Below are 26,079 nucleotides of genomic sequence, written 5' to 3'. Positions count from 1 at the left end.
CCCTAGTTATGTTTAATACCAGCTCTAGCAGCATACATATTTCAAATCTGAAATATTCTAATCACAAAACATAAAATAAATTTATTTTTTCTACCTTTTGTTGTCTGGTAATTTTATTCTTCAAATCACATTAGTCTCAGGCTTTGGGTTCCTTCTGTCTTCATCGTGGCATGGTTGGCTCTTGAAGGTAAAATAGGCCCAAGAGGAGCTGGGGAGGAGATGTCAAGTCTGACACGGGCACAATTTTTTTACCATAGGAGCAAGACTTTTCACCGCTTCCACGGGGGGTGAAAGGTCTTGTCCCCAATTCCTGCGGTAAACCAGTTGCAAATGTCCCCATTACTGCGGATTTACTGTGGTGACCACAGTTTACCGCAGTAAACGGTCCCCGTGTCATTCTCTAGCTTGCACCCTGAGCTCCATGCTGCCTGAAGAAGTTGGCAATATGCTTGAGCCGCCGATGCCAGCACTCCTGCAAATTTTGGTAGCCCTTCTCTGTACCTTTTCTAATTTTGCTGTATTGTTTTGAGAAACAGCAATCAGAACCTAATATTGGATGTGAATATAGGTAGGTCAATTGATTTGATATGAACATATGCATATAAGTAGGACGCCCGATATGCCAGTAACATAAGTACTATGATTGATTAAGCAATAATTATGCCGGTATTAATAACTCTGTATTGTAACACCACTACAGAAGTCCCTATAAGTTTGTACACTTCTCCCTCCGTATTCGCTGTGATAGGGGATTAACAGAACCGCAAATACTGAAAAGCCGCAATTAACTTTTTAATATGTTATTTGCTGTTTTCTATTAAAAACCATTGTGAATATGATGAAACCACGAATAACATGGTGGGAGACCTGGCCTGTTTCTGAAGGAGAGGCAAAACACGGTGAACAAAGTGCTGGGAATCAGCTATTTTCTATGTAAACGCTTGGAATCAGCGATTTCTCCATGCAAACTGATGTAATTTGGGGGGAGGAGCCAGCAAGCTAAAAACTGTGAATAATCAAAACCGCAAATGCTGAAACCACGAATACGGAGGGAGAAGTGTATAGAGCCTATGTATTGTAATACCTTGCAGAAGCACTTTGTAACTGTATTGTAACACCTCTACAGAAACTCGTGTAAACTGCACTGAATTGAATCCCCAGTCATTAGTAGCAGTATAGAAGCTCACGATATAAACAATAAACTGCATACAGTACTCAAGCGCCACAGGCATTATGAAAGTCTCAGTTTTATTCTCCATTCCTCTTCTAACAAGTCCTAATCTTATATTGGCCGTTTGCACTAAATTAATGATTAGCCGACTGTTAACTGCTTAAAAATGCAGCAATTAGCTCAATTTTTTGGTTTATCAAAATTTAATTCAATGCAAGCTGTTTTAAATTGCATTGGGTTCTTTTGGCAGATGATGTATGGTTTAAATTACGTATCATGGTTTGTTTGTTTTAATTTTGGCAAGTGAAGCTCCTTCATATTTCCCAGACACGGTAGTCTTATGGCAGGGTTCCTCTATCAGATACAACATCAGGCATTTATGGTTTCTGAAGTTTCCTGGGTTTAAGAATTTAAAATCGATTAAGCAGCTTTCTTTTTCCATTCAATATAATATGGTTGAGTTACTGAATCATCTTCCAATTACTATAAGATCTTGTAATAATTATTTTAGATTCCAATGGATGTTGAAACTTGCTTATTTTGTAATCTTAATAGCTGATGTTTAATTTGCAATGTAGTTATTATAATGAATTGTTTCAGCTCTTATTCTGTGGAAACCGTCTTAGAACTGACAAGATATAGGCAGAATACAAATTCTGGCATAATATAACATTTTGTTTGCTTTTTCGGCTGCCTCCACATGCCAAGCAGAGAATTTTAATATATTACCATGATGTATAGATCCTTTTTCTGGATGGTGACCCTTAATGTGAAACCTAGAACTGTGTAACTACATTCTGGGTTATTGTTCCCTATGTGCATTACTTTGCAGTTGTGCATCGGCTTCTCTGTGGCAGCACACAGAGGGATTTATCTCCTAACAGTTAGCTTGGATTTCAATTAAGGCCCCGAGACAGTGGCGATTTAGCCACAAAACAATCGTCGGCCTTTTCAGTATGCTCTTTTGTATCTTAAACTATTTTTGCTTACTAGTGTTTTTCTAAAGTTCTCATTAGCTACAGTTAACCACATACAAGTTGTTGTTTTTTTGCCTATGATGCTTGGGTGTTAGAGTGTGGGTTCACCTCTCCTTTTGTCTGAGGCATTTTTCTTTTGTGGTCAATTTCATTTTGATGCCTGGTGGTGTCTCTTTAATGGAATGAGTTTTTGCATTTTGTTCACTTTGCACTTGTCCACATTCAGGGGCCTGTTTTCTACAGTATGGTACAATATCTAATTATCAAGTGAATTAACACATGCTAATAGTTATTACACAGCCATAGCACTTAGAGCATTCTAATTTGTGCAGTAACTGCTTGCAGTGGCAGGGGACAGAAAAGACATACGATAATTATGGATGTGGCCAGCATTTTCAGTTAGTGCACAGTTAAGTTACTGTGTACTGTTTGGATGTAGATGGTATGGATGTGCCCACTAAGATTCAACATTCCATTTAGACTTCAAACCCCTCTGACATGCCCCAAACAACAATTAAAGAACCCCCTACACCCATATCTACTCCTAACATTAAAGAACTCCCAATTTCCTCAACTTTTATCTGCGGGCCTTGGTAGCTGAGGGGTGAGAGGACAGTAAACAGGTACAATTCCCACTGCTCCACTAGCAGTCCAGGTTCAAAATGGCTGCCCTGAACCCTAGTGGTAGTATTACAAGACTACTTCTCAGAGCCCCTGGTTTGAACCCAGCCCACTGAAAGAGCAGCAGGGATACCAGAGATCCCCACCCCAGTAAGAGCCGGGGAGTACTGACACGGGTGATGATGGTGGGTTCCTTGAGAAATGTTGGAGGGGATAGGAAAATACTATTTTGCATCTATGACCCCTTTAATGCACTGTCAATAGCACAGATGCTCTAAAGTCTGCCTTATGTGGCAGCTGCATTGGTAGGTGCTGGCCACACCCCTAACAATTCCGGCATAGAACTTTGCAGTTACTTTTTTGAACTAATGCATGATAACTGCCAAACTTGACTGCACTTTAGCAAACAGGCCTCTTAGTTTAGCTTCTGTTTTCTCATTGTTGAAAGTTATGTTGTAAATGCTAGTATATTCATTTCCCTTAATGTCTTCTCATCAAATATTAAAATCAACCTCACCTGCATTATGATTGCTATTGCACGTGGCCCCACTTCTGTTGTTTCTTGTACCAAATCTTGTTACCTTATTAAGACTAGGTCTATAGTGGCTCCCTCTCTCATTGAATCCTTGCCTAGATGCTCCATGAAGCATTTATTTATTTTATCTATAAAAAAAAACAACCTTCCCTTCCCTAGCATGTCCACCCTAGTCATCATCCATTCATTCTAGCCAATGTGTCAGATGTTGATTGCCACTATTATTCTTTTCCTCATCGCAAATTGAATTTCTATCCATATAGATTCCACAGTGCATTTTTTCTGCATAACCTATATCCTGTTTGACTCAATGCCATCCTTAATATATAACACCACCCCTTCCACCATATCAATGCAATATAATTTGTACCCTCGTATCAAAGTGTCCTACTGTGTATTCTCCTTTCTTCAGGCCTCTGAGATGTCATTTATGAATATTTATTCATTCAGTGCTATACATTTCAATACTCCCATCTTTTTCTAGCATTTTCTAACAAATATCCATTTAAACTTGGGGGGGGAGGGAGGTGCCTGTTTTTCTGTGCTTAAATCTCAGCATTTCAAAAATTTTAAGTGCAAACAATTTTTGAAAGGCTTATATTTATGTTTAAGTCTTTTTACTGAAGATTTCCATAACACAACCAAACAAGAAACATAGTATGAATAATCCATAGAATATGCTGTATTATAATAAACCAGCTATCATTCTGACATCCCCCCAAACCCACCCACCGATACACAGAATATGATGTTGAAATGTAAGTATAATTTGAAGATCATAGCTCTCTGTAACACACAATTGACAAAATAAAAGTCAGCCTTGAGAGTCTCTAAATCTACTCCCAGTGTAGTCTGTTTTTCTATCCTGTACTTGGGTGATGTTTTTCTCAAGTTAACAGACCAAGACCCTCTCTTTTGCCCCTTTCCAAAAATATTATCTCTATAGGAAAAATGACATATATGAAACAGAAATTATAAACCTCAGGACAACAAGGTAACCAACAAATACAAAGCAGGCTGATTAATAGGAGTGGAAAGACTTGTCTTTTATATCCCTGTCTTGATGGCCTGAAAGCAAAGAAAGGAGGACAGAACCACCCCCCCCCCAAAAAAAAAAAAAAAAAGTCTTGCTTCCTGTCTTTTCTGGATAGCTCTGTATATTCAAGGACTTATCTTTCTTATCAGTTAGAGAGAGTTAAGTATTAAACTTTTAGCTCTGGGTAAAAGATTGAATATAGGCCTCCCATATTGAGGAAAAAAATTATTTTGTCTTTTAGAAGGCCCGGCTCCATTCCTTTATATAAGACATTAAATTATGTAGTCTATTACACCATTTCCAAAATGAGGATTTGTACTGACCCCCACACTAAAAATTACTTTTTTTAAACAATCAGTCTAGACTTTCTTATAAATTGACAGTCTCCCCTGCTCTGTACCTACCACCTACCTAGCAATTGACAGGAATGATTGTGATCTTTCAACTTTGTCTGCTCTTTACTTAAAAGCATAAGGGCTACATTTGACTTTATTGGGACTCTTTAACTTCCCTATTTTGTTAGTATCCTTCAAAGATACCTCACTCTGAATTAATGGCTACTAAGTGACCATCCTCTTTCCCTTGTGCACTAATTTAAAATCTGCTTTCTCTCCTTTTCAAATGTTGGTGTCAGCAGCCAGGTTTCACTCTGGTTAAGTGGATTCTGTCCTTTTCAATTAGGTTCCGGTTTCCTCAAAATGCTGATCTGTTCCTAACAAATCTAAAAACCCTTTCTCTGTACCATCATCTCATCCAGACATTAAAACTGCAGGCCTTGTCTCCCTCTGGAATCCTGCATGAGGAACATAGAGCATTTCTCAGAGTGCTGTCCTGGAAGTTTGAATTTCATGTTTTAATCTAAAGTCAAATTTTGGTTTCCAGACACATGCCCTCCTATATCATTGGTACTCGCATGTACCACAGTAGCCAACTCTTGCCCAGCACTATCTAAAATCCTATCAAGATTATGGGCAAGTTACTTCAGGCCCACTAGTCACCCATTTATTTACATTCCTAATAATATGGACCCTAGCATCCAGTAACTGTGATTTGGGTTATTCTTACCAATGTGTATCACTTTGCATTTGTCCACATTAGGGGCTCCTTTTATGAAGCCGTGTTAGTGGCTTCTGCGTGCGTGACTTTTCATCACGCGCTAGCCGAAAAACTACCACCTGCTCAAGAGGCGGCGGTAGCGGCTAGCACAGCCAGTGGTTTAGCAAGTGCTATTACGTGCGTTAAACCGCTAGTGTGCCTTCGTAAAAGGAGCCCTAAATTTCATCTGCCACTTGGACACCCAGTCTTCCAATTTCCTAAGGTCTGCCTAGTGTAATATAATTGGGGGTTTTTTTTAGTCAGAACAATTAGAACAGTTGCTGTTAGATAAGGAAGGGAAATTATTCATTTGTGGTAGGGTATCATTAAATTAGATCAATGTTCTTCAACCACCGGTCCGTAGACCGGTGCCGGTCCACAGAAATTTCCTGCCGGTCCACAGGGCCACCACATGCATCAGGCCCAAAACAGTGTTCTTCAACCGCCAGTCCATGGTGCGATCGATGCGGCGTTATCTTCAAGCCAACTCCCTCTTCCTCACTGATTCAGTGCACAAAGCCACGGGCAGTGGCTCCTACGCACGTCCTGCGCCTGAACTGGAAGCCTTCTCTCTGACGCTGCAACGTCAGAGGGAAGGCTTCTAGATGAGGCACGGGACACGCAAGGAGCTGCTGCCCGCAGCTTTGTGTACTGCATCAGTGAGGAAGAGGGAGCCGGCCTGAAGATAACACCGGGGGCGGCATAAAATGGCCAGGCGAGAGCAGGCCAGAGGGTAAGGCATAGCATGGAGGGAGGGAGACAACAAAGGAGGGGGGAATGATTTTATTTTTGAATTTAGTGATTGAATTATGTCAATTCTGAGACTTTACATCTGCTGTCAGTGTGCTTTGTGTAGTCTAATTTTGTGGTTAACCATTATGTGTTAAAAAGATTATATTGTGTATCTGTGAAAAATGAATGGAAAAAATAGTGTTACAATTAGTACTATTATGGGGCGGGGTATGGGGTGGCGATTGGGTAGAGATGGGCAGGGTCTGGCCCACGACTTAGCCCAGTGTTCTTCAACCGCCGGTCCACAGAATAATTCTTTTATTTCTGCCGGTCCATAGGTGTAAAAAGGTTGAAAAACACTGGATTAGATCACCTTATTGAGTACCAGGATGTTAATGGATATATTAACTGGTTTATTTGTAAGTTTTCTTCCATGATGTGGGCTGTCTTGTTTTCTTTTGTACCCATGTTGTTAAAATTAAATAATAGAAAAAACGAAATTGGTTCACCTCCTTTATAAATGGGATGAGAGAGAGGCAATTTGAAAAGAAAAAATTGAATTGTGGTTTTCTAGAATCCCAACTCATCAGTGACTAATTGTGAGCTTAAGGAAAGAGCAATTGAGTTCAGCTTTCTTTAATAAGACATAGGCTTTAATGTGGGCTCAAAAATACAAACATTTCTGCAACATCTTCTTTAGGAGTGATCGCTGCTCCATTCGTTATTAAGTGGAGCTATAAACTATTAAAGCTTATAATTAACAGCAGAGCAAACCAATTAATTACAGTCAGCTTCCAGGGAACTAAACTTATAAATAAATATTAATCATTAAGACTAGATTTACCAACCTGCAAAATGACAGTTTAATGCATGTAATTGCTTTTTAACAAATACAATATGTTTAAGTTTATTAGAATTTACGATACTGTCTTTCATGTGGGCATAACAAAGTAGTTTAAAAATGATAATGGGTTGAAAGGGTTAAAGGAGAACTATGAAGTACAAGAGGAGAGGAATAGTAAGGTTAAGTAAAAGAAGATACAAATGGGGGACTCTGAAGCTGTCACACTTTATAAGTGCCTAAAGACCATCAAACGCTTGAGTAAATAGATGTTTTTTTTAAGGAGGCTCTAAACCTTGAGGTCTTGAGATGGAAAACAGACAGCAGATAGAAGTACGGTATGTTCCAGAACATTGTACGGTATGTTCCAGAACATTGGAGCCATGTGGAAAAAGGAACTGTGCTTGATATAATCCAAGCATGTACACAAAACAGATGGAATTGCTAGCCTATAATCCTTTAAGGAGCAGAGTGTGTGGGAAGGATCTTAAGGAGTAAACAGAAATCCCAGGTAGGGAGAATTATCCATATGCAAGGCTCTGCGAGTTAATGGAACAATCCAAATGAAAACTCCTGCTATGCTACACAGGAGTTCTCATTTGGATTGTCCCCTGATGGTTGCTATTTCACAGGCTCCGGCCTTGTGTTTCTGATCTCCACGGACTGTTCCCATTTTTTTTGCTATTTTATCAGGCTACGGGTTATTTTTACAGGTTTCTTGTTTGCGGTTTTATTTGATCCCTTATTGAACTGGGACCCCTGATGAAGGCGTGTTAAACCGAAACACGGACTGTATCGGGTCCCTAGGTTTGTTTTTAAGGTGGTATTATTAACCGCACTCAATTATTTTATACAAATAAATTTAGCCTGCATCATTGTGCGTGTTTCTGCAGTTCTGTTTGTTTTTGTTCCATAATCTTTGATAGAGCACTTACACACTTACACACAGAACGCCAACGCCATTTTGCCTCGTTAAATCGAGTCAAAACACAAGTAAGTCAGAAGTACTCTGTTCACTTTTTAATGTATTATTATGACCTATGCACAATATATCCTTCCTTTTAAATGGGTTTAAGATGGTTTTTAACGCATGTTTTTTCATATTTATCTATTTTAGAATACTGACCCCTGAAGAAGTCAAGTTAGGGTGAAACGGGTCCCCGTAGGGTTGTATTAACTCCACTAAGATAAGTGTGATTTATTTATTTATAACACTTATTTTGAGCACTTTAGAGCACTTTATGCATTTTCATTCTGTACTCAATGATTGATATCTCAACCTGCGATCTTGGTTTTTGAGATCTTTGATGATTTACCAAGCAGGTATCTGAGAGTACAGTTTGATCATACCTCTTGAATCTTATACTTTACCAGTCTGTTTCTTTTTGATTTAAGGCCTTTAACCCATCTGTTAGATATCTCATTCCTTAAAACACTTATTCATGTATTTGTGATCTCGCATTTAAATTACTCTAATGTGTGAGCACTTTAGCATTCAGCAAAGTTTTCCTACTATTGAAAAACCAGCACAAGTGACTTTAGATTCATTGTGGGATTTGATTGTAAATTTCACCAAGACTATTAGTCCCAATTTCCAACATGTTGAAAGGAAATTGATTCAACATTCTAGAGAGCTTAAAGATTTGTCAACGGAAGTGACTATTTCAAAGACTACTACTCAAAAGCGTGATCAAGAAATATCTATGATTAAACAAGTTCAGCAGTTCCTAATTAAAGACATCAATTTACGGAAGAAAATTGAGACACTTGAAAATAATTCTAGGAATAATAATTTAAGATTAATTAATTTCCCTAGATTGCCTTCGGTTACTCCTAGGGAAATGCTTAGGAGATATCTGATAGAAATTTTGCAAGTTTCAGAAGAAACTTTACCACCATTTGTTCAAGTGTATTACTTGCCAAATAAAGAAGGGGCTCAAACACAAGTTAATGTATCAAATCAAGCACCATTGAATGTATCTGAATTGTTAGAAACTTCAGAAATAGAAATAGTAGTACCCTCAACAATGATCTTGACCGTAGCTCTCGCTTTGGATAAGACATGGTTGTTGAGACTTTTCTTTAAAAAAGACAGAAAGAGTTCCTCGGTTGTAAAATACAAATGTTTCCTGACCTTTCCAGAGAAACTCAAAGACGACAAAGAGAATTTTTATTGTTGAAACCTGGAGTCACTTCACTGGGAGCAACGTTTTATTTGCGACATCCTTGCAAGTGTATAATTTGCTACCGTTCACTCAAATATGTTTTCTTTGAACCACAACAGTTAACAGCTTTTCTGGCTATGTCCAGACTAGATAAAGAGAAACCATCAGCTCCATAATTAATATATCTGCCCTATCTCAGTTTGTCTGTAATTTACCTTCTAATAATATTTCTTTAGCTCGCTTTAAGAAATCTTGGATCAACATTTTTAGGACTTGAGTTGAGTTGGTTGGAAGACTTTTCCTGTTTTAATTTTATTTGGTTAGTTTATGATTTATATTGTTATAGGTCATATCTCTACTAACTTACTTTCTGTACAAATGATTACTTGTTATGTCATTTGAAAATTAATAAATAATTATTACATAAATTTACTCTAATATGGTTTATACAGGAATACCTCAGGCAGAATTTAAAAAGACTGTAAATTTTACACAATACAGCTGCAAGGTTTCTCTGTGGAGCAGGTCGATTTGATCATTGTACTCCTCTGTTTAAATCCCTCCATTGGTTTCCAAATATCCTTTCATATACAGTTTAAACTACTTTGCTCTACTCATAAAGCACTTCCTTTAGGGATTCACTCTTATCTTTCAGATTTGATATCTGCCTTCACTCAATCTAGGTCACTTCGTTCCATAGTTACACATTGGTTTATCTTATTTCATTATTTCTATTTCTTTGATTTTTGATCTTAGAAATGTATTACATATTTTTATTTTAATCAGGTACTTTAGCTAGATTGCGAGCCTTCGGGACAAATAGGGTAGTTTTTCTCAAGTACCTAATTTCATTTTAGTTTGATACATTGTAAACCGCATAGGTCAGTAAAATGCAGGAGCGGTATATCAAATCTTAAATAAACATACCTCCCCCCCCCGATCCCGTATTACCAATCCACCAGAAATTCAGCTTTTTTTGTGTATGTCCTAGGCTTTGGTATGAGTTACCACAATCAACTAGAGAGCTAATAACATTCCCAGCTTTTAAAGTAGCTATTAAGACACTTTTTTTTTTCTAATGCGTACAGCTCATTCGATTGAGGACACTTCTGTTGGGAACTAATGATTATTTTTATAATTTTTAACATTTTTATGTGCTCTTTGTGTAGTGGTTGAGACTCTACGGTTGACTGTATTCTTTTATTTACAATTTGGAGTTCTTTTCTTTTTTACGTATTTGTCTGTACACCACTTTGACCTTTGTAAAAGCGGAATACTAAGATTTAAATAAGCTATAAACATTAAAGATAAGATGGTGATCATGTACCCAATACAGAAGTTGAAACACTTAAGATCCAAGCAACTGAGTTCTGTGGGGACTAACAAAAGTTATGTCATCAGCAAAATAGAAGATACTGATGCCCAGATCTTGGACTAAGGTAGCCTCAAGCCCTAAGAATATACTGAAGAAGCAAAGTGGTGAGAACCAAGCCCTATGGAACACCATAGGGAAACTGATGTAAGAATAAGATGCTGATGAAGTAGAAAAAGGTCTGCCAGATAGGAATGAAGCAAATCATCAGACGATCTGATCAATGAGACTGATCTCAGTAAGCATGTCTAATCCTGCCACCATCAATACTACTGTGGCATGCTTTTTGAAGATAAGCATAAACTTTATTTTCACATCTAATTGTTACAATTCACAACTCATTGATACATTTTGGACATATGGCACTTTAGTGATTTCAGTGACTATTTCAATTTAAGTCTCCATTTTAATTTAATTTAATTTATGTATATGCATGCACACACACATTGTGGCCAGATATGATGTGAGGGGTGCCTATGTTGGGTGCACACTTTGTAGGAAATAGCCTTGGTGTACTTTTCTTGGTACTTGATAAGGTCACCCAATAACTGACAAACATCCATACTGTGCATGTGCAGTGGAATATACGTACACATTATTGAGAGTTATAGTATAGTTCCATTATATATTGATGAGACATAGGGCAGGTTTTTTTTGTTTAGTTCACTTATTAAAGCCATCGGGATTTATCTTCATGCCCATGACCAGAGCAGAAATCAGACTGGAAAGGATATTATTAAAAAAGTCCCACCAACTATAATGGAAGATTAGGTTTATATCCCTGAAGGATTCCATACGCTAGGTGTTCAATTCCAACCCGCAGACTGGATGTTGCAGAAATCTACATTTTTTCAGAACACATGGTCTACCCCCCTAGTGTGAGACACAGTAAACAACCTTAGGGCCAGATTCACTAAAGATAGTGATTCAATTGCTGTTGGCTGATTCCTGATCGATTTTGAAACAGCCAATTGTTTGGCCATTCAGGGACTTCCTTAGGCTCAGCCCTAAGGAAGTCCCTGATTGGCTCAAGCGCCTCAGGCCCCTCCCAAGGGAGAAGCCTGAGGTGCCTGAGCCAATCAGGGCCTTAGGCCCCTCCTCATGTATCACATGATGCACCGGGCAGGACCTAAGGCCCGCATTCGCATCGCGGCTGGGTGGAGGAGCAGGAGGAATTTGCGGTTCCTCCTGCTCCCATCACTGGAAATCACTTTTAAAGGTACAGGGGAGGTGGTTAGGGCACCGGTCGATGGCGGTGGGGGGTTCCAACGGCAGGAGGAATTTGGCATCCCTCCTACTATATTCACGCAGGAGGGGGAGCAGCATCGGGTAAGTTCAGGGGGGTCCCGAAAGCAGGAGGGAGTTTGCATCCCTTCCATATTCGTGCGGGAGGGGAGGGCAACGTCGGGTGGAGCAGTTGGTGGTAGGAGGGAGTGGGCATCCCTCCTGCCATTTGTGGGTCTCATTTGTTGGGGGAAGGGGTGGTGGTTTTTTGACAGGTCTGCCTGTATTTTCATATTTTTTTTATGGGGCCAATATTTTGTGTGTGCAGTCCAGCACCGCAGGATTATGATTTTTTTCTCCGACAGCGGACCACTGGGGAGGGGTCTCAATGCACTGAAGCCACCAAGAAACGAACTTTAAGTGAAAAAATAAGAAACGAAAGCAGAGCACAAGGAAAAGACTTCTGCTCAGACTGCTTGCAGAAATTAAAACTAAGTTTGTTTTCTGTCTTTCACACTAGGGATGTAGAGCATGTGTTCAGAAAAGATGTAGATTTCTGCAACACCCGGACTACGGGTTGGGATTGAACACCTAGCATATAGAATCTGGAAGGGGCGTAACAGAATGACACAAAACATTGGCCATCAATGGATGGATACAATATGCTCCCTAGCAGATAAGTTTCCCTATATAGAACGTTTTTGGAAAATATTTAAAAAATCATACTTTTTTTTTAGGAAAAGAAAAAAGAATGAGATTAAATAATATTTATATTGCAATTCATTAATTCTTAAGGAGGTTATTTTATGCCAATGATTGAACATGAAGGCACAAAAGTGAGAGAGCCTAATCTTAATTCCGAGGCTTTTTCCTCCTTTGGAACATCAGTTTTCCTTTGAGTAACAATTTGCTTAATTTGGAGATTTAATATTGTACTTTTTTTATATAAGAACAGAAGATCATAAGAACTGCCATATTGAGACATACCAAAGGTCCACCAAGCCCAGTATCCTGTTTCCAACAGTAGCCAACACAGGTCCCAAGTACCTAGCAATATAAGTTAAAGAAAGATTAGTCGATGTCAAATTTGGAGATAAGTGAATGTGGGCAAAGCCTAGGGCTCACCATTATCCCCAATTTTATCCAATATGGTTTTTTACAGCTATTCAGAGGCCTAATTAAGAAACAAGGAGTAAAATACTTCCTATCTACTAATATATTCTTTTTCAGGTGGATAATACTATTGGTTCTGTAGTGCTTATTGTGAAAAGGACTGGCTGATGACTAAATGGCTTTTAAAAACTTATTTTAGATAAGACTGAATTGTTATATGTAAAAAAGAGTCAATGATCATGGAATTAATATACCTTTCTAGAAACAACTAAAGCAGTGTACAGGCAGTCCTTGTTTTACAAACATCCAACTTACATCGAACTCATACTTACGAATGGGGGTCCTGCTCTACCTTCGGTGTCCTAACGTGCTCCTCTCCCTCCCTCGTCTCAAAGCGCCCCTCTCCCTCTCTCCCGAGTCAAACGCGCCCCTCTCCCTCTCTCTCCTGAGTCAAACGCACCCCTCTCCCGAGTTCCAACACACCCTTCTCTCTCTCTCCCTCCATTCTGTGCCCCAAGTACATGTCTCCCTCCAGCGGGCGTTTACCTTCTGGCCAGCTCCCTCCCCCTTCCAGCTGCAGTTGTTTCTCTGCACAAAGCCGCAGGCAGCGGTTCCTATGCACGTCCTGCAGCTGAGCTGGAAGCCTTCCTTGTTAAGTGGGAGGAGCTTCCACCGACATCAGAGGGAAGACTTCCACTCAGCCTTGGAACGTACATAGGAGCCGCTGCCAGCAGCTTTGTGCAGAGAAATGACTGCGGCTGGAAGGAGGAGGGAGCCGGTGAGAAGGTAAACACCCACTGGAGGGAGGCACGTACTTGGGGCACAGAATGGAGGAAGGGAGAGAGAGGAGCACGTGGGCTCACAACCTGAATTTTTGTACCTGGGGTAATGTAAGAGCCGGTTGGCATACAAGTTGTTTATAGTGGGTGGAGTAAAACGTGTTTGTCCACCAAAGCAAAAATTGGGGAGTTATTCTAGGCTCCACTTTAGTGTTAACAGAATTGATTTGATCTTCTTTTTAAAATTTAGGATAATATACTTCTATATTATGGACTATACCAAGCCACAGTAAAGAGGAGATAGATTAGGGTTACTACATGTCATCCTTTTCAGGCAACTGACCGGTGATTTTGATGATTTTCCCCTTTTGTCCAAGTTTCCACCAGATGGGCTGCACGCTTGTGTCTACCTGCACCTTTGAAAGCGCTGCCATGGAGAAAACAGGTTGGGTTCCTGTGGTACTCTCTTCGATGGATCAGCAGCAGGCCAGCAGCAATTCTCACACGCTGCCTGCTGCTAACCTGGAAGGCCCCCCTCTGCCGCACAGAGAAATAGGAAATTGCCAGGGAGGAGCGGGACATGAAAGAGGATGGGCTTCCAGGTTAGTGGTAGGCTTGGAATACACTGAGAGAGGCAATTGGAGCACCAGAATAATGCTTGGAATGCCTAGAGAGGCAGCTAGAATATCAGACTGAGGCTTGGAACACTCATTGGTTGAATAGTAAGTAGCATCCAACAAAACCACTGTAGACTTCCGGGGTTAGGAGGAAACAGAGAGCTGTGAACAAGTAAATAATACTCCTATGGGTATGAGTGGGGATGGAATGGATCTTAGTAGTTATGCGTTAGATTCCACTGGGGATGAGTGAAATTTCTGTCCCTGTGTGGAAGTGAATCCCAGAAAGGAGAGACTGAGTTGATTTAGGTTTCCTCTGGTACAAAGAAAACCCTTTACCCCAGAAGACATTGAAAGAGATCAAAGACACAGATAAAAGGAAGAATGTGGAGTAATACTGTTTATTATAACCTCAAAACATAAAGACTGACTAAAAGCAGTAATTGTTCTGCATGCAGACTCGGTAAAGAGAATTGGAGCTCACCATATTTATCTGAAAGTTTTTTGAAGCGACCTCTTTGTCGGGGACATGAAGGGAAATCCCCTCCCCACCTAGAGAGTACCTATTTCCTTAGATAAGAGTGTGCATGTACTGAGAGAAAAGGGGAGAGAAAAGAGTAAATAATTGTTTGATGGATCACCCTGCACCCAGGGCACCTGCCCCCCTTACAGTTACATCCATCAAATTACTATGTGAATCAGCATATTGAGTTAAAGACTATTCTACCAGCAATAGTTCTCTCCAAATTTAAATTATTGCAGTGCTGTTTATAAGCGGGTTACAAATAATTCCCACAAGAGTCATTTTTGTTCTTCTGTTACCAATGTTCTCTGTACTATCCCCATGATCTTCATGGGTTCCTAATAGTATAAACCACCTTGATCCTCTTTAGGTATAGAGCGATCCACAAATTGCAGATTAGACTAGATTAGATGTTTTTCTTACTATGAGATGCTTTTTAAGTTTTACTTTTTGATTTACATTTTTTTAGTTAGTAGGAGTTTTATTAATTTTACTTTTCACTGTATATATTTTATTGTAGTTATTTGGTTTTATTTAATATGCTATACACCATTTCAAAATGCAATAATAGGGTACAAGCAGTATAATAAGTGTCTAATTAAATCTAACCAGGACCTCATGGAGACCCCTAAAGCACAGCGAAAGAGTTAACACAATTCAGATCCATCTTACTTGCTCTAGTCAAAACACAAAACGTTTGAAAAGCAAGAATAAAAGAGTTTATCATAGATTTTTGGATCAGAAAAGTTTGTTTGACATTTTCCAAAGTTCTAAGAGGAAAGAATTTGTTGATGCTCACATAGCAGTCACTTAAGTGATGCCTCAGGTGCAGAAAAGGCTTAGTAGTGAAACAGGAAGCTCTCTCAAAATCACATTCACCACAATATTATTCTTCTCTCATTTGCTGTAGCTGTACAGGACCTTAAAAGTCACAATTAAATCATCGGTGCTAGGATTTTACATTTCTGCTATAAATCAAAATCATCCACACCTTTTTGTAAGGTTCAAACAAAGTTTAAAATTATATCTTAAGTTTTCTGTGCCAGAAAAGGAATTCTAACATGGCACCAAAGAGGCTACTATGGGCAAATGGAGACTGGCTTAAAAATAAAATAAGAAGAGAGCATCAGTGGTGCTTCCAAATCATTATATTTAAATTTAAATTGCTAAAGGGAGGAATCACAAAATCACCACATGAGGCAACAGTTCAAAATCAAAACTGCACAATTCTGCAACAGAACTCTACATTAGCTGTCTTACTAGCAGTAGAAAGATGGGAGAGTTTCTCTTGCCGTCATAACAGCTTACAAGTGAAGCACAGTGTACAAATAGAACACCATATAACCTCAGCTGGACCAATTTTTCTTGCACATGACTGTTTCCCAAAACAGACTGGCTACTTGGTATGCCTTGGGTAGGGAATATTGGCCATCGCCCTCCTTCAGTCAACTGGTCACTTCCTAGGCTTCCCTGTTAGGGAGAATTTCTCATGGGGGAGGAGTTGTCTGATGGTTTTATCCAAGCCTTTCGCATCACTCCCAATGTGGGACTTCATAAAATTCAATTTAAGGTGCTGCATCAAGCCTACATCACTAAGTGTAGGGGCAAAGAGATGGGACTTTGAGAGGATGACCTCTGCAACCGCTGTAAGAGTGCTCTGGGCACCCTCATTCATCATTTTGTTAAATGCCCTAAGCTTCGACATTTCTGGCTCAAGTGGTTATATAAGGTGCTACTGCTGGGCTCACTGGGAGATTTAGTTGCCCAGGGGCTTACTGATTATCACACTCATTTTATTTTGTTGGCAGTGATCCTGGCAAAGAAGTCAATCAGCACTGGGTGGGGGAACATCCACCCTCTCTGACACATTGGCAAAGCCTCATGCTCCAGATGGCTGAGTGGGAGCTGGAGTGTTTCTCCCACAGTGGGAGGCCCACAGTTTACAGTGCTCTGTGGTCGACAATCCTATCTCTGCACTCTAGAACACAGGGATAGGGGTAGGGGGGTGATGAAGTGGTGTGGGATGGAGACTGGGGGTGGGGGGGGTCTTGTGTGTTTTGTTTTGTTGTGGGAATAAAATGATGAAATGCCATGACATTCAGGATGTGTCTCTTTGTTAGCATATGGTTCATATTACTGTACTGTACATAATGCAGACAATATAGTTGCTTTTCTTTCTTGGCTGTGTTTAGTGTTTGCTGTTTTTTTGCTGTTTGATTTTGTATATCTTTGGAGTATTTCCTATGTTTTTACCTGTGGTTCAGGTGGTATACTTTATGATGCATTTTGTTTGCCAATAAACAGATTTTTTTTAAACCCATACCATGTAACAAGGATACGCATACAGCAAACATTTTCAATTGATTTGGTCTTTTCTACCAATTTTCAGATCATTCTAATCTCTATTTCAATAAAAGATTTAATACATTATAACCTCTTAATGCACGTTAATTTATAGGTTAATGCGTGTTATATCAATTTAGAGTGCCCTACAGTTTTTAAGGTGCACTAAAACAAATGCATGCTGGCAAATGAACATAAGTATCATCATATTGGATCATACCAATGATTCATCTGGTGCAGTATTCTGTTTCCAACAGTAGCCATTCCAGCTCACAAGTACCTGGCAGAAACTCAAATAATAGCAATATTCCATGCTACCAATTCCAGGTCAAGCGGTGGCTTCTCCCCTCTCTATATCAATAGCAGACTAAGGACTTTTCCTCCATGAACTTGTCCAAACCTTTTTTAAACCCAGATATGCTAACCACTGTTACCACATCCTCTGGCAATGAGTTCCAGAACTTAACTATTTGCTCAGTTAAAAAATATTTGTTTCAAAGGTATTCCCATGTAACTTCATTGAGTGCCTTACGATTAATTAGACTGTGGAGGATGGTTTTCACAATGTGAAAGGAAGTACAGTGGTGCCTCGTATAACGGACGCCTCGTACAGCGAACGCTGCGCATAACAAACTTTTTGTCTTGCTCCCTATAACGAACTTCGTTTCACACAACGAAGTCGCCCGAGGGGCCCGGGGGGGGGCGGAACTACTCTCGCCGCTTTCTAATGTGAGCCGGGAACAGCAGCACCCTCCTGTCTGAATGCAGTGTTCCATCATCTCCCTCCACCTTACCTTAAAAACCGAGTTTTCCGGCTTTCTTTTTCGGCCAGCCACACACTTTCAAAAGAGCAGCACATGCGCGCATGCTCTGTTGTTCAATCTTCTCCTCTGACGCAACCGGAAACCGGAAGTTGCAGGAGAGAGAACATTGATCAACTCCAGCAGCTGCGCGTGCACAGCTTTTTGAGATCGTGCGGCTGGGTGAGGGAGAAGGCTGGCAGGCTCTGCATGTGAGGTGAGGTGGAGGGAGGGAAATGTAGGGCTGCAGAACGAATTATTTTGTTTTACAGGTATTCTTATGGGAAAACGCGTTTCACACAACGAACGTTTCACATAACAAACTTGCTCCTGGAACGGATTAAGTTCGTTGTGTGAGGCACCACTGTAATTAGGAAACAAAACTATGGTGCAAATTTATTTTATTTAACTGGCATACTGTTCAATAGTGCAGATGTGTTAGTTGGATGTATGTCTGCACTTACCGCTCAGGTTGTTCTGAGGTAATACCAAATCAATACGACTTACGGGTTCCACATTATGGAGAGAAGTGAAGAATAACCTGCATCCAAACCTGTTTAAATAAAGTGACAGGCATTAATAGTTGCCTTTCCAGGTTTAATTTTATTCTGCTAAGCTATCATTTAATGTTCTTGAGGAGGAGGAATGTGAATTCCAGAACTCCCCTTTACTACAGATTCTGTACATCAGTGTACTCCAATCTTTTCAGGCCAAAGGCAATCTTACGTTTTCAAAAATGTTGTGTGGCACAGCATCCTTAATGGAGCAGGCAGTGTGGATATGGGAGAGAGTTAATTTATTAAAAAGAAAAAACTTATCGAAGCACTGAAGAGCCCCAGTGGCAGCGATGAGAATGCAAAGAAGAGTGTTCAAGAGGAGGAAGTTCTGAATGCAACTTAACAGGACACAGATCTCTTTGCCCTACATGCTTTTAATTCCCACACTCATTGGCTCATGACATGCCTATGACTTGTACGTATTAAGCACATAGAAGCACCCAAATGATGGTGTGTAGCTGGCTGGAGTAGCATTGTCTGCTCTGCTGTTTGCCAGCTCTGCTTTTTTGAGCAACTCTTAAGAGCTTTCAAACTCACGCTGAGGATGCTCCTTCATTTAAATTGATTTCAGTTTTGAAGCATGGAGGCCGGGAAATCAGATTGTTAGTAATGTCCCAGGGAATACCCTACCTGTAATATTGTGTCTTTTAAGTACCTGACTAGTTCCTTTTGGGGGGGGTATTTTTGTAAGAAATAGAAAGGCCTGAAAGGCCCATTTGACTACACATTCTCAGGAAACAGTTCCTGTTGGTGTCTTTTGCTGCTGCAAAGGTGCCGAGAACAGACCCCATGTGGGGTCTGGACCTGAACCACAGGTAATGAACTCTCTTTTCTATGATATACCTGATTAGGTCTAAGAACACAGCAATTTGCAATGAAGCACTCACTGAGAAAAACAGCTCTAACATAACTGGGGTAGACACTTTATTTGCCTACTTTAGAAAACCAGAGATCAAAATTTATGAGAAGGAAGTCAGAAAAATGGCACAATGTATACAAACAGACTGAAGTCAGTCTGTTTGTATACTTTATTTGCCTATGCTTTAGTTTACAAAACTGCAAGTGGCTAAGAACATCCATGTTATACCTCTCCTCTAAAAATTCAAATACTGCCTTGTGACCAAAAATCCCAAAAGTGTTTGCACATACATTTTTGGAGAACGCTCCTTTTCTCCACAGTACTTCCTACATAATATATGGTGAACTGAGCCTTACAAGATACAATGGAAGATTAGGTTTTTACCTGGATAATCTTCTTTCTGTTAATACACATAGGAGTCTGTAATCTAGGCGAATATCCTCTAGTTGCGAACTGTTGCAAATGGATGTCAATCACATCTTTCAGCTCCTCCTCCTTCATGTGTAGTGCACTCTTCAGTTTGAACCAAAGCAATCAATATCCACTATAACAGAAGAAAGCAGAATGGGAACTTCTCTGAAACAATAGCACATTTGTGTTAAGCTCTGTAATTCTTGAAAAAGAATAATTAGCAAGAACTAACAACATAGATGACCCAATGAACCACCCTGCTGTGTGTAACTAACACAAATGGAGCTTGGGAACTCAATAAACTCATTGCTTTATTAGTCATATATGATAACATGTAGTTCCAACTGACATGAGAAAAACTTCAGTTATGGACTATAAATTTATCCAAGGGAGAAAGCAGGAACATTGAAAACTGACAAGGCAGGCCATACAGACTCCTGGCTCTCAGCACTTCATCTGTGAGCACAGAATGGAAATATTTGTTAAGTAATTCAACCTTATCTTTATCAGCTTCTACATATTTCTCCCTTTCACCTTTGAGTCTCACAATGTCATTTTTGAACTTCTTCCTATCACTAATTTATCTAAAAAATGGCTTGCCCCCTGTTTTACAGTATCAGTTATTTTTTCTCGTGTAAATTCAAATCTGCAAATCAGCTTTGAAATATGAAAAATCTTCTTTCCACCATTAACGGTATTAGTTGTATAATTGGTTCTTTCTTATTCCTGCATATATTATTGGAGAACTCCACTATTTACCCTTTTCCATTAAGAATTTTGACTATTTAAACCTACTCTCTGTTTTCAACCAGTTCTTAATCCAATTTAGAAAAGAAGTAAAGACTGTTATTTGAACGCACTTTTGGTACCAGCTGTGTGTATGCATGAGATTCTGCCTTTTTGTGTTAGGCTGCGGGTTGTACTAGCTTTGAACTGTCTTTTTGAAGATATATTTTATGACTGTGCAAAGATGTTTAGATGTTTTATGATTTTTTTTTTATGTGTTTTACTATTGTACTTTGTTTTTTTGTCACTGGCAGATTTTGTATGTTTCTATTGTTCCCCACCCAGATTTGTAGATGGGTGGGCTATAAATAATTTTCAATAAATAAAATAGGACATTACCTCCTATCTCATGACTTTCTAATTTCCTCAGAATTCATGAGGTGCTTTGTCAAATGCCTTTCGAAAATCCTAATATACAATATCAACCGGCTCATCTTTATCCACTTGTTCATTCACCAGAACAGTTTTATAGAATACTTGTTAACAGCTATGACATCCTCAACTTGGTCCTGGAGTACCCTTTTGCCAGTCAGGTTTTCAGGATATCCACAATGAATATGCATGAAAGAAATTTGCATATAATGGAGACAGTGTATGCAAATCAAATTTATGCATATTCATTGTGGATATCCTGAAAACCTGACTGGCAAGGGGGTACTCCAGGACTGAGTTGAGAAACACTGTCCTAGAGGTTCCCTATAGCAGGCCTTCTCAACCCAGTCCTCGAGGTATACCAAGTCCTACATGGTTTTCTGGATATCCATAATGAATATGCATGAGATAGATTTGCATACCAAGGAGGACATGCATATACCAATCTATCTCCCCAATGGTTTCCAAACTTACATCACCTGTGCCAAAATACTGCATCAAAATCGGCTTTCAATCTCTAGGACAGGGCTGGGCAAACTTTTTGACTCATGTGCCACAATAGGTTCTTAAATTTGACAGAGGGGCTGGACCCGTTCCATCCCATTCCCATGAGCTCAGTCCCCTTCCCCATCCCGTCCCCGCAAACAATCTGATCCCATCCACACAAACCTCAAATAGTTTTATACTGAACTTATTTTATTAAAGTATAAAAAGAAACAATATTCTGTACAATTGTCATTTCATAAATCAAAGTTCTGGCTGCTGAACTAGAGAAAGAGATGTTCAGCCGGCAGAACTTTGTTTATAAATGTTTATCAACACAACTAATATACTACTTTATCGTAAAGCAAAAAAAATAGAAATAGAATTTTTTTTTCTACCTTTGTTGTCTGGTTTCTGCTTTCCTCATCTTCTCCTCATTCAATTCTTTCCACCCACTGTCTGCCTTCTCTCTGCCTCTTCCATATGCTCTGTTACTGTGCCTCTCCCTCCACCCCAATCCCACTGGTCTGGTGCCCATCTTCTTCCCTCCACTCCCCCCATAATCTGGCATCTCTCTCTTCCCCATTTCCCTTCAGCGTCTTCTCTCCTCTCTCTCTTCCCCAGTTCCCTTCAGCAGCGTCTTCTCTCCTCTCTCTCTTCAGCAACGCCTTCTCCCCACTCTCTCTTCCCCAGTTCTCTTCAGCAGCGTCTTCTCCTCACTCTCTCTTCCCCAGTTCCCTTCAGTAGCGTCTTCTCTCCTCTCTCTCTTCAGCAGCGCCTTCTCCCCACTCTCTCTTTCCCAGTTCTCTTCAGCAGCGTCTTCTCCCCTCTCTTTCTTCCCCAATTCCCTTCAGCAGCATCTTCTCCCCAATCTCTCTTCCCCCGTTCCCTTCAGTGTCTGTTCCTCTCCTCCAGCCCTCCCCTCCAGCACCCTTTGTGATTCCTGCCCCAAATCGCGGAACCTAGATACATCAGTCAGGCAGCCAACTGAGGCAGCCAAGCCACCAGCCGTATGTTGTGTGCGAAAAAGGTGGATGAGGCGGATCTTCAGGGAACCGTTCCTGCAGCAGCTCCCAGCACCCGCATGACTTGGTCTGCTGCTGCACAACTCTTGCTCCATGTCCCTATCAGTTACGGTCACCGTGACTGATAGGGACGTGGAGTGAGGGTTGTGCAGCGACAGACCAAGTCGTGCCGGTGCTGGGAGCTGCAATGTCTCGGGCAGCTGCGGTCGGGCTCCCCCCAGTGGCTCCAGGTTGTTCAGATCTTCCTCCGAGCAGCTGGTGTTCTCCAGGCTCTCTGCCTCCGACTCAGGCCCTTCCAACACCAGCAACAGAAACGGGCAGCGGGTCCTTTGTGCTCCATAGCTCCAGGGCCCCCAACTGCAGTTTTCGGCTGGGTCCATGGGTTGCATCAGCTTGTCCACACACTTGCCTCTCCCTGGTTGTTCGCTCCTTGTGCGCAATGGTAAGGCAGCAGCAGCGCAAATCTGCCCAGTTTTCAATCTGCTGGTTCTTCTGCTACCTCCAACCAGCTCCAGCCAAGGCTTCATGGAAGGGAGGGAGGGAGGAAAGTAAACCGCCATGGGCAGATTAAAACACTGAATGGGCCGGATATGGCCCGCGGGCTGTAGTTTGCCCATGTCTGCTCTAGGATAAGCTAAGACATTGAAAGACAATAATATGTAGCTAAATGAAATAATCTAACAGCTAAAACTAAAAAAAAGTCAACCTTTCTATGAATAAGATAAAATTCCTTTATCATGTTTGCACAGGTTGAAATAATTATTCAATCTTTTGAATTACCTTTACTTGTATTTGATTTAAGTGTACAGAATTAAGTCAAGGTTAATGCATACAATTAAACAAAATAATTATCTCCTGAGTCACATCTGTTTAGGGAGAAAGAAAACCGACATATATGAACATAACTCAAAGTAAACAATTATCCAGCTGAGCTGGCTGGCAACAGCCTTGTCTACACAGATTTAAAGATGATGCCTACCATATTTCCTGTGTGACAAAGCAAACATGATTTTATTATTATAGGTTTTGTTTAGGTGTCTTTTATTCTGTTTGTTATGTTTGTACCATAATCCTAGGAAAGTCTTACAAAGAAGAGAAAGCAGGCTTTGAAGTGCAAAAAGAGATCTTAAACAAAAAAATGTATAGTCAAGATATGTTTTATGCAAGATCCCTTTTTTAGATATAGTCTGAACTACAAAATAATAGCTCTCATTGTTCTCAAAATAAAACATTTGCTTCTGATCACACACACAGCACCAAGTTCCACTAAAACCTATTCAATGTAGTTCAAGGTTTTGGTGACACTGTCATTTGATTTTTCGTTGCTTACAATGGCTCTTAAATGTTTTACCTTACATAGTCGGAGATGACAGCATATTGAATAAATGCTGGTATCTCAACTGTTTTAGCCACATAGTTATTTTCTTTTTAGCACTGTACACAGTTTGAAGGCTGGATTCTAGACAATCTGTTAAGTACATTAAGGGCTCCTTTTACGAAGCCGCTTTAGCGGTTTAACGTGCGTAATAGCGTGCGCTAATTTTCCAGCCGCAATAGCCGCTTGAGCAGGCAGTAGTTTTTCGGCTAGCATAGGAGTTAGCATGCACTAAAAAGGTGCGTGCGATAAAGCCGCTAATGCAGCTTCGTAAAAGGAGCCCTAAGTAACTGGTGCATAGCCAACATTGATTAGAATAGAAATGCACAGTTATAAAACATATTTTGAGATGTTACCTAGAAACATACAACACAATGGCTGATACAACCCATCCACACCAAGTGATCATATCTACAATCCCCTTCTCTCTCTCTAACATCCACTGTGTTTGTCCCATGCTTTCATGGATTCAAAGACTGTCCTTATCTCCATCACCTATTTCACACATCCACTACCCTTTCTGTAAAGAAATGGAAAGATTAGGTTCTTGCCTTGATAACCTCCTTTCTAGCAAATAGGCATGTTATTCTTGAGCCTGTGGGTTTTGTATCTTGGATCGCGAGATCTGGTGTAGAGAGATATGATCACCCTGGGTCCTTTTTGTACACTGGTATCACTTGCTTGGGTTTCTGCAAGCCAAACGTATCACCTTGCATTTTTGTTCTTTCCAACCCAAGTTTGAAACTCTCAGGAAAAGACTTCCTACCTTGGCAATCTTCTTTTTCTAGCAAAATACAAAGATCTCTGTTTTCAAGTATTGTGTAGTCACAAAATCTTTAACTAAAGCTATAACATACGCTCAGAGATGTGTAATCTTGGTAAGGACCGAAGTCCCTACAGCCCAGGGGTAGGGAACTCCAGTCCTCGAGAGCCGTATTCCAGTCAGGTTTTCAGGATTTCCCCAATGAATATGAATGAGATCTATTTGCTTTCAATACATATTCATTGGGGAAATCCTGAAAACCCAACTGGAATACGGCTCTCGAGGACCAGAGTTCCCTACCCCTGCTATAGCCAGACCCACCACCCAATCATCGCAAATGAGTGACAGTGCTAATGAATATTGCAAATCGCGAAACTCTTAATATTCAAACAACTTATTAGAGCAAATGATGTATACTTAGCTCTCACAGATTCTAGGCCAATGACCACTCTCTGCTTCTAGAATCTACATTTGATTTCTTGCCACATGCTCATCCTGAGCTCTGGAAGCCCAGCAAGGATCACAGTTTGAAACCTCAGAGATTACATGTTGAGTGGGAAAACATATTCCTGCAGCCCAGGGCATAACAATATGCACTCATACTAAGCCACTATGTTTGGGCTACCTACATGATATTGCTCCAGTGGCCAAGGAAAAACCATCCAACTCAGGGAGCTGAGATAAGATTTGGGAGATGGCTGCAGTTTTATTAAATGACAAGAACAAGGATTTAGCAATTAAACATGAGGAATGCCAGGGAGCCAAAACAAGAAACCCAGAGTGAGAGACAATACGTCCCTTCTCCCCCCCCTCTCTCCAACTTTACAATGATCTCCCGATACCTCTTCCGACTGCTGTTGCTGCTGTGCTACTTTTTGAGGCTCACATAACCCAGTGCTCATTTCTAACTCCTGGTGGATATAATAGGGAATAATATTTTTAATTTTTGTAAGGAATTGGAACAGTACTCTCTCCATTCTCCTTAAGTTCACTCCCTGACTATAGTCCTTCTCAATACCAGAGTTGCCAAGAAAAAGTAAGTTTTAAAAGGGAGATTTCCAGTTCCATTTTCCCATCCTTCTAATGAAATATCTTATTTATTTCTGTGACTTCAAGGATGGAAGAAAAACAGCATATACCTAAAACTGATCCACCTCAATTAGCAATATAATACATTCCTACTCAGTGATTCTTGGGCTCTCTCAGTTGAGGGGAGCAGCTGACGGATCAAACCACACCTTCAAAAATTTGAAAATGATCTTTTCTTGTTGATTTTTTTTCTTCCTAGTTTCATCTCTCCTGCCACTTATATCCCTCCAACCTGATACTCTCTCTTCTCAGAATCTTTTTCTCAGCACCCTGCTCATTGAACCACACAGTTCCTCTCCCAGTCTTCATCTTGTTTTTCCTTCCGCCTATACCTCATCCTATCTGCGTATCACAGTTCATGCCCCCTTCAGCTTGCATTCACTTCAACTCTGTTCTCCCTTTCAAAGTCCATATG

At 40.3% G+C, this 26,079-nt stretch overlaps 1 protein-coding gene across 5 annotated transcripts in view; it reads right to left on the bottom strand.

The window, feature by feature from the left end:
• The window catches only part of DISP1 (dispatched RND transporter family member 1), a 335,526-nt gene that overhangs the window by 229,059 nt on the left and 80,388 nt on the right, over window positions 1–26,079 (bottom strand). For 3 of the 5 annotated variants that reach the window (XM_033936937.1, XM_033936936.1, XM_033936938.1), the window contains exon 4: window positions 18,409–18,497. The exons of 1 other annotated variant lie outside the window; for it this stretch is intronic. The gene's annotated coding sequence lies outside the window, so the exon portion shown is untranslated. Of the gene's footprint in view, window positions 1–12,756; window positions 12,817–18,408; window positions 18,498–26,079 lie in introns of all 5 variants that reach the window. One more of the 5 variants, XM_033936939.1, reaches the window with a different exon arrangement.

The sequence above is a fragment of the Geotrypetes seraphini genome, chromosome 3, assembly GCF_902459505.1.
Source record: "Geotrypetes seraphini chromosome 3, aGeoSer1.1, whole genome shotgun sequence".
Classification (NCBI taxonomy): Eukaryota; Metazoa; Chordata; class Amphibia; order Gymnophiona; family Dermophiidae; genus Geotrypetes; species Geotrypetes seraphini.
This window is presented reverse-complemented; position numbering and strand designations above follow the sequence as displayed.